We start from the raw sequence: 14,082 nt of genomic DNA on the forward strand, positions 1-14,082 counted from the left end.
AAACTCAAAAAGGGTCAGAGAAGAAACATAGTTCAGATAAGCCCCTGGAAAGTATAGATGCTCTTTCAAATCTAATCTCATTTTTTAGGCCTCTCTCTTCACTTTCAGGGCAGGAAACTTGGCTGCCACTAGGGCTCTATTTTCAACTTGTTGTGAGATTTCAGACAACTGCCAAATCTCTTGTGCCCCTAGTTATTCCATCTATGGCATATGTCAAATGCTACCTACCTCAGGCTAAAGGGTACAGTCAAAAGTTGTTGTTGTGATGGTGACTGTTTATTTCTCAAAGACCAGGATCTGGCCAATTTTCAGGAGCTTTGAGATACATGGGCGACTATGGGTTTTCTTCCTAAGCATCTAGTGTTAGAAAGATTCCTGTGTACTTAAACCATTGTCATCTTTTCAGTCCCTCTCCCATCTGTTTTATATATAGGCTTTTGTCAACAAGAGAACCAATTTAGGTTCTTTACAGAGGATCTCAAGTTCCCACTTCTCACAACCAATTAAGCAGTATATTTAGAGAGAAGGCAAATATGACTTAGATATTCTTAACCAAACCCTACAAAGGAAAATTGCTTAGCACACATTCTATTTGCAGTCTACCCTTTCCTAATTAAACTGGGTTAAAGGATTGGAAAAATTGTATAATTACATTAAAAATCAATCCCACCTATTCTGACAGGCTTTGAGTACATTGTGAAAAATCACAACTAAAAGTCAACTTTTTGTGTGTGTTCACATGTTTTGGTACATGTGCTATAGACTGAGACAGCTTCCAAGTCCAGGTCATGGCAATCCTTGTGGCATTCATTGGTAGAGACCTGGAAATACCATGTGAGGGCCAAGTTCAGCCCTCTCCATGAACAGCCTCATAGTCCTCAGAGCAAACCTTGGCTGTACACTCTTCAGCCTGCACCAAGTTTCTTTTACCTGAGAAATAGTCACAGTCCATCTGCTGTGCAAATACACAAATACAAAACCATTACCCGTTTCATTAGGAATTAGTCCCCACCAGGATACAGCAGCCCTTTCACCTTTGAGATGAGGAATGAATGTTGTAATTGTAGATCAAGGCCCTGAGTGAGGCCTTTCCTGGGCAACAAATGAAGTCTGCTTTGGCTCCAGGAAGCCACTGGGCCAATCAATGGTGCCTCAGCAAGTTCTGTACCCAGTACCAACATGACATATGCCAATTCTTAGCCTACTGTCTGTTACATCCTCAGCTACCTATCTTTCACAGCAATGGGTATTCACATTTGGGAGTGAGAGCTGAAGATGTGAGTGGATGTCAGATCACTAATTACTTCTAAATACTCATCATCTGTACCAGTCCACAGCAACTAAATTGTCCCTCTGCGTACTCCTCATGACTAATGTTTTCACAATTAGTTTGCAAACCATAAACTTCCTAAATCTGACTTCATAGAATTTTGCATTGTTCCTAATTTTTTAATAATGATCAAGTATTATTTCTGTAACTAGGGGGAAAGATAGAATGTTCTGATATTTGACATGACTTTCCTCCAGGCTTGTACATGAAAAAAAGGATTAAAGAACAAAATTTGAAACCTGAGTCCCACATATATACATAGATATCTCTAAAGAGGTCTACAAAATCATGCAATGGTGATTGTCTCTGGGAAGAGAATTGGAGAAAGGTATGTCTTTAAAATGTCCACCATTGATGGTAGAGAACGAAGAGGAGGAAAAAGAGTCAGGTACTGTCATTTTCAGAGAGATACACATTGTGTTTTATGAGGAAAACAAAGGCACACCTCTAATCCCAGACATAGGCAAAACTATTTGCATTTTTAAAAAATAAATTTCCACTGTGATGGCTATTGGGAAAGGTACATTCTAATAATCTGGAATGCAGATTTTTAAATGTATCATCATTCTACTTTTTCTCCTTCTCTGACATGGTCTTTAACACTTTTTTCTTTCTCTGTTGGACACATCCATAGAAAAGACAGGTCACACACTTAACATTGTTTATTATCTGAATGGGATTTGTTCTTTCACCCCATCACTCCTGCTTTAAGCATGTATTCTCTTTCACAACTTTCTCAATCCTTCTGAGGGTTTTCACTCATTTAATATATCTATATTTCCTTTCTTTTCTAATAACATTTATTGAATACTTACTATATTCTCTTTTTCATTTATTGTTAATTAGATGCCAGGCAGTCAACCCTTCATGTGCCATATTTTATTTAATCTTCAGAACAATCTTATAAAGTACCATTATTATCTCCATTTTGCCAACAAGAAAGCCAAATATCGGAGAAGTGAAGTAATGTGCCCAATATCACACAACTAACCCAATATCACACAACTAACCCAATATCACACAACTAATATCACAGATCTACCCATGAAGAACCCTGAGATTTGGGATATAAAAGTGATATTCTTACCTCACCCCTTAACTTTTTTATTCCATTGCATTTTTTCTTCAAATTCCTGTTTACTATCTAATGCCCTTGTATTATTTACCTCTTTTTCTTTTCATCAATTTTCCATTGTTTTCCTCTGTCCCTGTGGTGCCACCGTTAGCTTTCTTTGCTCAGGTTCAAGATACAAGTAGGGAATTAATTTTAGGGCCTTCTTTCCTGCTACTCAGAGTCATCCTGAGCACATAGCCACCTTGGGAATAACCGTGGGCTGTGTAATTGGAAGAGAGGTGATTTCCTACTGATTTCCAATTGCATGTGCTTGAAAATGGTGCTTATCCCAAAGACTAGGAAACCATTATCCAGTAACTTCATAAAGTAGTGGGAAGACAGAAAATGTTCTTAACTACCTGCTAATTTCTAGCTGGTGTTAGTGAGTTAGTAGAATACATACTTTTTCCCATAAAGTGTAACTCTTATACTTGAGAGACATGCAAACAAGATCCTTTTGTGAACAAATGCTTTTATTTTTAGCTCCAAAATATCAACTTTGCAAAAATGTTAAGCATGAAACAGCATTCCATTATTGAGTTGCTTTTGTTCTATTTACATCATTATATTTTTGAGACAGTTGTTACTGTTAGAAACACTATCATCATCAAACAACAGATGAAGGATAAGGAGATCTTGAAGGAAGAAAATCAAGGTTCCAAAATTCAAACCCATATGTAAGCCTTGCCCCAACCATTTCACCTCGTGAAGTAGGAAAGAAAACAGGTAGCCCCAGAACAAAAGAAAAACATAAGTAGCTAGAATTCATTTCAAAAGGCTAAACCAGAGGGGGAAAATATATTTCTGTGTCTAAATAAATATGCATATGGACACACACACATACACACACACACACACACACACACACACACACACCTCCTTTGCGTCAGAACTCTTGGCCAAGCAGAGCCTATGGCAGTGATTTAACTGCATGACATCACTGCATCTCAGATAATATGTGGTAATGAATTCATCGCATAGGATCTATGACCAGAAATTCATCCCTGGCCCTCCCCATGCCCACCCTGTACGCAGTAGCAAGCCAAGTGTGTGTAGCTCTGTGCTGCTCAGCATGTGTGCTTAATGCATTCATTAAACAGGGAGACTGGTGATGGTTTCCTATGTTTCTCATTATTTGAAAGAACAAGTTAATCTCCCCTTTGGCGGGGGCAGGAGGGGAACTGAAAACCACAGGATCCTCTTAAATAGTTCTTTGCCGAGCCTTCCCTTGTTGACAGGTCTGCTTTCTTAATTTTATTGTCGTGGCTTTGGAGCAAATTTTAGAGAGGTAGAGTTAGTTGATGGAAGGGTGGAAATGAGAAGGAAGATGAGGCTGGGAAAAACCTAGCGGGGTGAGGGAAAGAAATCAAGCCATCTGATGGATGGCAAGTCTTTTATCAGATATATCTCCTTTCCTTTTCAAGTGCCTATCATATCACACAAACTGCTCCTGAAGAGCCCTCCATTTACCCTCTCCCCTAATTAAATGTGCACTTCATTAATGTAAATTGGGGGTTTAATGCTCTTGTTGAAATTCTGAAGAAAGTGCTATGGCCTTGCGAAATGCTTAAGCATCATTGCAAATTAGATTAGGGACCAAGAAAGGCAGTAAAATTAGAATGATAATGGCTGATGTGGCTTCCTGACAGGCATGACTATTCAGGGATCAATGGAATGGAGAACAGTTTCCCGAGCCCAAAGTGAAAGGCAGGGACAAACGTCAGCCTACAGATGTGGCTTTTGGAAGCACTTTCAATTAGTTTAATTTGGTAAATGGTGGGGATTTAGAGGCTCTCAGCCAGTCATACAAGACAAGAATACATTGAAATGTTTTTCACTTTTTAACATAAAATAGGATTGGCTTTAGATTTGCATTTCTCGAACAAGAAGATGGAGTGGTGGGGGGGATGGGGGATGCAGGGAAAGTTTCCAAAGTGTTTTATCAACTCTGCTTTTGAAAATGGAAATGACTTTTATAAGCTTGGACTGAAAACTTCCAAAGAGTGGGAAAGGAGAGAGTAAATGTACCCCTTCTGGTTCTCAGGGAGGCCTTAAATCCTGAACACATCAAGAGCCCAATGTGTGCTGAAACATCTTGTCAAGACTGAGGAGGAGGGTGGGGGGCAGGGGGTAGGGCGGCGGGGGAGGGAGGAGCAGGCAGTGAAATAACTCACACTCATCCATCATTTCTTCCGATAAACTTGTTTTTCATGGTTAAAAAAATAAATGTCATTTCTCAGCTAGAGCAAAAAAATTTAATTACAATTTTAATCGTGTCATGAAAAAAAAATATTCATGATTCGATCACACAAATATTCACCCAAGCACTTGTGCTCGCGGTTCTACTTAGGAGGCATCAGCACACGCAAATCAGCAGACACTCAGTGGACGCTCATTTGGCCGTTACTTCAGAGTGGGGCTCTCATTTGGTTAGTGCTAAGTATGCCTTTTCCTTTTTGTTCCCTCCTGCAAATTCCACCCCACCCCCAGACCCCTGGTGTCTTCACTGGAAAATAAATTGGCACTAATCTGGTGACTGGGGACATTTACAGGCAGGACAGCTTCTGTGCACAAAGGCCTCCTTCAGATTTGCACATTTTGACTACAGGTCCCTCCTTGTGTTCCCAGAATGCTGTCAAGCTCGACTGGGACCTCCTCCCTGAAGGCGTCTGCGTCTTTCATGAGTGAAGAGGAAGGAGATGATGCGTCAGAAACTGCGGTAAATATTACCAAATCCCCAGTGGCTCCCAAAGCCCGTTCAACCTCATGAACCAGTGTGGTGATTCACCCCCTAAATCCTTTTACCAATTCACCAAACGTGTGCTAATAGGCTCACTTCTTACTCTTGTTAAGTTAATATCGCAAGTCAGCAACAAAGCGTGGAAATACACAAAACTCATTCTGAAAGGGAAGAGGCACGTGTCCAGAAGGGAGGAGAATGATCTCAGGCAGTGAAAACAAACCAGGGCAAAGGTAACCCAGAAAATAGTTTGCCCTGTTAATAATTTGGTGGCTAGGAGTTCTCAGTTTCATCATGAGGATGGTAACACATCATTGGTGTTACAAGCAATTCCATCACTTATGGGCTTCTTACAGCCTCTTCATAAAGGCAGCTAGTCTCCCACAAAACACCCTGATGAGAAGTACGAAAAAAAAATCCAAGTAAATTATTCCAATTAAGTTAAAAATAGTATCTTAATATTTGTATAGTACTTTGATGGTTTCTAAGAACATGTACAAATTCAATAACTCATTTGATATGTAACAAAAATCTTCAGAGATAGAAAAGAAATGAATACTTATTTTATAGTTGAGGAAAATAAGATTCAGAGATGTCCAGTTACTTCCCCAAAGACACAAAGCTAATAAGGGGCGGTGGAGGAATTGAAACAAAAGTTCTTCTTTTTCTAGTAGCTAGTGTTGTTGCAAAATTGAGAGATGATAATTGTGAAAAAATTTCAAGTACACAACAATGTACAAAGAAGAAAGTAAAGTGCATAACAATAATTACTAGAGACATTTTGCAAGCATTCCTTCATATGTCTTTCTGTGCATGTAGATAATATTAATATTATTAATATTAGTTTGAGCTATACTTGGATATCTTGAATACTGTCTGCATTTACTCCTCAGAACAACCCTTTGAGGTAGATATAGCTTACAAATGAGGAAAGTGAGGCTTGAAGAGGTTAATTATTAATAATTTGTCAAAATTCACACAACTGTGCAATTACTTACAAAAATATGATCATAGTGCTCTTATTAGTAGATAACTTGCTTTTTCACACAGCAATGTCACAACTATCTTTCCATGTATCTTCCTCATCACGTTTAGTGCTTTTTTAGTGCTTTTAATTTTTTTCCATAAACAATGCTATGATGAACATTCTGAGCATACTTTCTTTCACATTTAGCTGGTGATCTCCTCAGGGTTAATTCTAGGCAGGAGACACAGAGCAAAACTCTCCAGGCACTCAGGGAATTGCCTGTAGCTGTAGACAGGTCCCCCAGCAGTAATGACACAACAGCAGTATGAGATGAGACAGAATTTAGTCCTTTCCTCCCTTCCCATCACTCCACAAGCATTTGATTGAATACTATGACAAAAAGCCCAATAAGACAAATTCTAAGTCCCCAAGAAGCACACAGACATGTGAGAGAGACGGAAAAGTAAAGAGGCAATGATTATACAAAACAGTGTGATTTGTGCTAGGATAGGAAGATTTGCATATTTCTTACATTGACAACTAAACTCTGCACTCAGCCCAGACTGGTGAGCTCTGGGTAAGCTTTTCCAGCAGAGAAGACACCTGGAGGAATTCTAAAGGAGGAGCTAGGGTTGTTCAGGCAAAGGGGGATGGGTGGATACTGGATGTTGCAGTCTTCAGTTCTCTCTCTCCAGTCCTCCCTGTGTAGCTGCTTTCTCCAGAGCCTCCTATGACCTCTTCTCCTCCTTGCCCCTTCAAGCCAAAGAGTGGATTGGGTGATAATGGTTTCCCATCTACTAACTAACTTCAAGATACTAGACTATCCCCTTTTTATTTTTGAAAACGCTGTCCAGCCATTTGTAAATAGCCCATTAGTAAACTCTCTTCAGATTACCCAGTTTGAATGTGAGACCTGTTTCCTGCCAGGACCGTGACTGACTCAACACATATACATAAGAGATTGAGCACAGTTCTACACATCTTACAGCCCTCCCTGCCTTACCCCTATCCCAAAGCCCACTGAGAAACAGAAATAAGGCTCCTCGCTCCAGAAGACATGCATAGCACTCAAGATCAGCCCCATTCCCTTGTTGGCACAACGATCTCAACGGGATATCTCTTTTCTGGCAACAGTTAGAAATGTTCAATTCCATTTCACTTTAATTTGCAATAAATGTGCCTAATTTTATTTTTAATTTCCTAAATAGATTGATTTGGCAAAGCCACTTTGCCAGCTCAAAGGTTAAGTTCCTGATTGAAAATGCTAATATCGAATTCATTTTCTCAAACGCTGATTCTCTGATTTTGTGAAATTACTCTTTTTCAGATAAGAATCAGAGAACTGTAGGGATGGGAGATTTGGTAGACATCAACCTAATAGGTACAACAAGGTTAAAGGTCTTGCCCAACAAGACACAGCTTGCTAATAACATCTTTTCACTCCACTAGAACCTGCACTTCCTGAATGGAGGCAGCCATTGTTTGCCCTGGAAAAGTATTGTCTGCTACAGAATGACGGGAAGAATAAAGAATGATTCTTCCCAGTTTGTGAGACTCTCCCTCCTTTGGCATTTAAAACACTTTTAGATATGGTCTCAGTTTTGCTTACTACATCCTGGGAGGCTGTTTCAAAAATAAATAAGTAAAAGTAACATAAGAAACCAGTAATAGTAGTTGTTTCCTGGAGGAAACATGAGTGACAGAGAAAAGGGGTGGGAAAAAGAATTACTTTTTATGAGTTAATTTGTAACTTTTGACATTTATGACATTTGAATGTATTACCTATTTAAAAAATAAATTAGCTTATTTGGAAGTTAGGAAGAAAAAGCATTATTTGAATTCTGTTCAGCAAAGAGGTATTGGTTGCCTTCCGCACATTCTGAAATTTCCTAGGCACTGGAGGGGATATAAAGGCACAGTTCTAGACTTCAAAGGGTTTGTTGTCTTCTGGAGGAGACAGAAATGTACAGAATCAATGATAATCCATCAAGGAATGTGTGAAGCCACAGAATAAAGGGTAAGCGAAGAAGAGAGATGGAAAGATAGTCATTTCAACTGGGTATATCTGAGTTGCATATTGACAGATGGTTAGAACTAGAGAAGGATGAGCCAAGTGGAAGGAATTGTGTCAGCAAAGGTTTGATGGGGAAAATTAAGGAGGACGTGACCAGCTTGCTTCTGCTCACACTACAGCAAGTGGAGATAAGCAATAATCCTCAGTCCCTTCCTATGTCCAGCTGTGAGGGTGCCCTCCATTTTTCATAAAAGTCCTATTTGTAATAATTACGTCTTACATAAGTATGACATTTTAGGGTTTTTATTTTGTTTTCTTTTAAGTTCCAGGATACATGTGCAAGACGTGCAGATTTGCTACAGAGGTAAACATGCACCATGGTGGTTTGCTGCACCTATCACCCCATCACTGAGGTATTAAGCCCCGCATGCATTAACTGTTTATCCTGATGCTCTACCTCCCCCAGTGCCCTCTTCCCTGACAGGTCCCAGTGTGTGTTGTTCCCCTCCCTGTGTCCATGTGTTCTCATTGTTCAGCTCCCACTTATAAATGAGAACACGCCGTGTTTGATTTTCGGTTCCTGCATTAGTTTGTTGAGGGTAAAAGTCTTTTTAAAGAAACTCCGTAAACTTCACAGTAATATATCTCTACTACATAGTTGAAGAAACCAGCTGAGAGAGGGCTGCAGATTTAGATGAGATTTTAAAGGTAACTAGGTCATTTTACTAATAAGGAAATGGAGACCAGTGGAGGCTATGTGACATTTAGTTAGGAACAGACCCAGAAACTTCTGAGATGTGTTTGCCTCACACATAGAGGGAACAAAATCAAATGTGCCCTCTACTAAATGTTGACCCCATTGGAATGGAATAATGTAGAGAGCACAATAAATTGGCATTTGACTTGTATCAACTTATTTTCTGCCTAATGCAGAAATTAAGTCTATACAATTCAAATGTCCTTATGCTAGCCATCACCCGAAAATGTGTTAGGAAAAAAAGTTGCTTTTATGACTACCATTAGCATGACCAAGTTGGCGTTTTGTCCTCTATCTACTGTTATTCACGCAGAAACTCCATACCTCTAGTGTGACTGTGTCCCTAAGTACACATGTAGACTGGAAAGGAGATGGGCATTCTAACAAGTAGGAAGTCAGAGATTTGCCATGTTACTGTCTACCACTGATCCAGAGGATACTGTGATTGAAAGGGCTATGAAATATTTTGAGGCATTGTTTTTAAAAGAGAAAAAATAAATACATCTTAGAAGATAATTGATTATGTAAGGCTGTCCAGGTCTAGGCAGGCTTGGCTGCCATATATAGCAAGCAGCATGTAAAACGTAGGGAAAGAAAAAAGCCACATGGATATTTAGCCTTGAGTTTCCTGTATATAAGTGATCTCATCTTTTACCCCTCATTAAATGTGTGCCCACCTCCCCTCTGACAGCTCTTCATACACATACTATCTGCCTCTCTTGCCTTTTTGAGATGCTTCCCCATGTCCCAGCTGGACCTGAATGATTAGGTGTGGCCCTATAGCTCACTCTCACTTATTCAGCTGTTAAAGCAGCTTAAACCCTCATAAGAACATTAACATTTGGGTGCCAATAACAGATTGACCTTTATTCATAAAGTGCAAATAGTTGGAAGTTGAACAGATTGGTTGCCAGCGATTGCCTTTTATGTGCAGTTTAAGGCTTTGATTTCTCTCCCCTTTCTTCCTTTAATCTGACATCACTGGCTTGAATAGGTTTTGCACTCTAAGTAAACAGGGCCAGAGGAGGCCTTTGCTTTTGTAGCACAGTTTGCTTGGAAAGGGAAGGAGACAGGAGGGTGACATTAAAAGATTTGCCTTTGGAATTAAACAATTTAAGAATGGATTGGAAACCCCAAAACTGAATGGAGCTGTTGGAAGGCTCCGAACTGAACTCCCACAAGAGCCTTTTGCATATGGGACTATTTATCCACAATCGTTCATGTAGATGGTGAATGAGAATGTAAGGATTTATATTAACTCTCTTGAAAGTTTACTCTATGTTATACACAAAAGGGAAACTCAGAAACCCACAGAGCCTATGGATTTGAAATGAGACCACACTGCACTGCTTTGTTACCCTCTTCTAGCCAGCTGTGAGCATTTTGATGCTTAAGATTGCCGAGGGTGGCTGAAGTCCTTTAAACAAGTGGTGTTTCTTTAAAGCATTCCAAGAGAATACCTCTTAAGCATAGGCTTTTAAAGATACCCTCCAACATAGTATTGGGTTCTGAGGTTTTTTTCCCTGATTTATCTTGACAGTACTTTACTTTCAACAGCATAGTCTACACTTCGTAGTGAATGGGGAATCTTTACAACATTTTCATAGACAGCATGGGCACATGCAAGGCTTCCTCGCAATCAATTGTGCCCATTTAAAAATAATAAAGTGAGTCAACAGAACCAACACAGGAAATGGAAGTTATGAAGCTCTCATGAATAAAGCCTGGCCATAAGTAAAAGGCAATTTCATGTGAATACTGGTTCTGCCAGAGCTTTTGATTATATTTTTTAAAAATCTTCAATGGCTGTATTTTAGGAGTACAGGGATATATCTTTTTTGATCCAGACAATTTAGCATTACATTGTCTATTAACAGCTTTGGCTTTAGAATTAGGCAGGTCCAGACTTGTGTTACAACCCTTATTAGAAGCTTGTTAACTGTGTAACCTTGACATGTAACTGGTCTTTAAGCCTCATTTTCTCTATAGTCTGTGAGTCACTGTAGAGCCAGTCTTAGAGGGATAAGCATCTCCACGAAGCTCTTAACAGCTCCCAGACCTCAGTAAGTACTCAGTAAAAGTTACTGTTTTTTATCAAAATTCAGTTTTATATCATGTTGCTGCCCTAGGACTGTATGGAGAATATGACAAAAACTATAGAAAGTGCTTAGCAATGGACTCATCTCACAACTAACTTCAATAAATAGAAACTGCTATTATTATTGTCATTTTAGTCTATACCGTCTTATAACAGATTGTTTCACTATCTCAAACCACAGTATGGCTGTCTTGTGGCAGAAAACAAGGCTTTCATTTCTTTTGTGTCCCCTGATGCTCTGAGCATAACATGAATGTAGAGTGGACACTTAATAAATGACTTATTAGTTAACTCTTCTTTTCCTTGATTGGGAACTACTTGCTCCAAAGTCAAAAGCAGAAGCATCATATTTCACTCCTTCTCCTTCAGTCCCTCCATCTAATCTAGTATTGAGGCCAATCATTTCTGAATTAAAAAATTAGCTGTCCTATTTTCCATTCATGTTGTCACTAAATTAATCCAGGTTTGCAACAGCCTTCTAATGGAGAACCCGCAGGACAGGCGCTGTGTCCACCACCCTCTCGACTCTTTTAGTCATTCTGCAAACTGACACCAGGCGAATATTCTCCAAGACGCGTTTATGTCCCTGTTCAGCTCTTCATGCTGCACCTCCCCTCTCTTCCAGGCTTTCCTTACTAGTGGCATGGAAAGTGCATGGATGAGAGGAATTTAAGAAAGAAAGAAGAACATTATCCACAGTGCTTTGATTTGGTGGCTTTTCCTGAACTCATAACATTATAAGGAGAACAAGGCCTTACCACATTTGACAACTAGTTAACTATCCTGCCAGCACAAATCTGTCTTGAAACCACAAAAGGGATCATCTTAGAAACCATGGATGGATCAGAGATACTACTGAGAGAAAGGCAAAAACCCTTCAAACCTTGCTATCACCTCTTAAGTAGAAAAAGAGTGTCTCTTCTCCAAAATTTCAGACTGCCAATCTCAAACTTTAGATAAATAACAGTAACTTTAAAACTTTGTTTTGGAACCTCAAAACAAAAGGCGGAAAACAAATGTTAAAAATTGCACAAAAGTGTACAAACATGCATAAACAGAGTCACTCAGATGGGCAAAAAGAGAAAATGAGAAAGAGCAAATTGAGGTGTCAAATTTCAGATTCCCCAGACCAGTCCCTACTCTTCCAAGTCCCTGGAGTTACTCCAAGAAAGACACAAGAGCCAGGAGCAATAACACCCGTCCTTTCTCAGGGTCTCATGCCCTCCCTCCCCAAGTTCAATACTCACCCGAGGCAAGGCAAAGTGTTTATTCTCAGTGGCAACCCCTTTCTATGTCATTGTTTTTTTTCTTACAGCTTTTCCTCCCATCCTCAGAGACTGAAATGCTAGCTAGGTCTCAAGCCAACGCATTTTAATGAGGGAAGGATTTCAAAAAGATTATGGATGGGATTTTAAATGTCTACTGAAATACACACAGAAAAGTCTTCATTGTAAAGGAGAAAATGCTTTTAAAAGTATCTTTAAATAAATCCTCCATAACAGAGACTTGGCAGACGCAGGGCTACTCCCGGGCCATCCCGGGGAGAGTGGGCTTTTTATGGATTCCGATCTAAGTGTGAGGGTTGACAGGATCTCCTAATCTATAGTATTGTTCGGTGCTTGTGAGAGTCTCATTAATTAGTAGCTGATGAGCTACAAAAGGAGTAAATTTTGTTTCAATTTAATGATGACCTTCATTTTAATTCCATTTCCTCTGTGAAAACCTGGAAATCATATGACAATCCCCAAACAGAAGAGTTTTTAAACACTCTTCTAGTCAGGCACATTGTTTTAATTTCTTTCCCCCTTACTAAATGCAGAGCTACAGTGAACATAATGTACTTCTGGAAAAAAGAACTGACAGAAGAAAATTTAGGTTTTGGGATGCTTGGGGAAATTTCGGCTGGAGACAGGAAAAAATGAGAAGTTTTGGTTTGCATTTATGACAAAGAACAAATCATATAAAAGCTCTGAGGATAACAAAAATAAACTGTTATGTCATCAAAACTAAAAGTACATTTAACTCCCCTAGGAGACCTTAAGTTACCTATAGATCAATGCCATCCGAGTATATGCTTAGTAAATTTTGGTTGAAAGAATCAATGAGTGAATGAATGAATTCTCCTGATACCAACTTGCATTCAGTAAATGCTGGTATTTTCAGCTGTAACGTTTGTAAATTCAATAAAGCAGTGGGTTCAGTACACTGCTGCTGCTAAAAAATGTGGAACAACTAGTTGTGAAAGCAGCCCTTGACTGCCCAGCAGGGAAAAAGCCCTCAGTTGCACTCAGTGAGTAAGTCAGAAGATCCAAGGGCAAATTGAATCGGCACGTGCCTGCTTCTCCACCACTATAACTTCTCAGATTGTAGACCCCAGCATCAGGGCTTCTCCAGCAACAGGCCAGCGGGGTTGCGGGGAGCGGGTGTGACCCATGGAAGCTTCTTGGAAGCAATGTGAGCAGGGGACATTCCCATTTAGCTTTTTTGACATGGCCATTTTAATAAAGGAAATGGAGTAGTGGTATTCCTTTTCATTCTTCCCTTTTAAAATACCAAATAATCTTTGTAAACGACACTATTCAGCATCAGGTCATTCTTGACCCTATCTTCAGAGATGGTGTGAGACCTGGGGATGTGTTCTAACTCATACATTATTAGAAGTTTCTCAGAACCGAAAGTTAAATGACTTGAAGGCCAAGCCAAAGCATCCTGTTTTCCACAGTGAGCCCTCTACTATCCTTGTCCACACACACGTACACACCTACAAGACTACTTATGGAATGACTGAATGAGTGTTTGCTATAATGAATGGTAATTAGAGATGGAGTGCACATAATGACTACACTTAGTATCCACCTAAGCCAATATTTCTAGAGGCAGATGGTGAGTGGGTCATAGGAGAAGGCAGCTGAATAGAACAAGACATCATTCCTAAATTATTTTTTCTTTTTGTCTTTTTTTTTTTTTTTTTTTTTGAGATGGACCTCCACTCTTGTTGCCCAGGCTGGAGTGCAGTGGCATGATCTCAGCTCACTGCAATCTCTGTCTCCTAGGTTCAAGCA

Source organism: Aotus nancymaae, unplaced genomic scaffold (assembly GCF_030222135.1).
Source record: "Aotus nancymaae isolate 86718 unplaced genomic scaffold, 86718_ANA_hifiasm-v0.15.2.pri h1tg000006l, whole genome shotgun sequence".
Lineage (NCBI taxonomy): Eukaryota > Metazoa > Chordata > Mammalia > Primates > Aotidae > Aotus > Aotus nancymaae.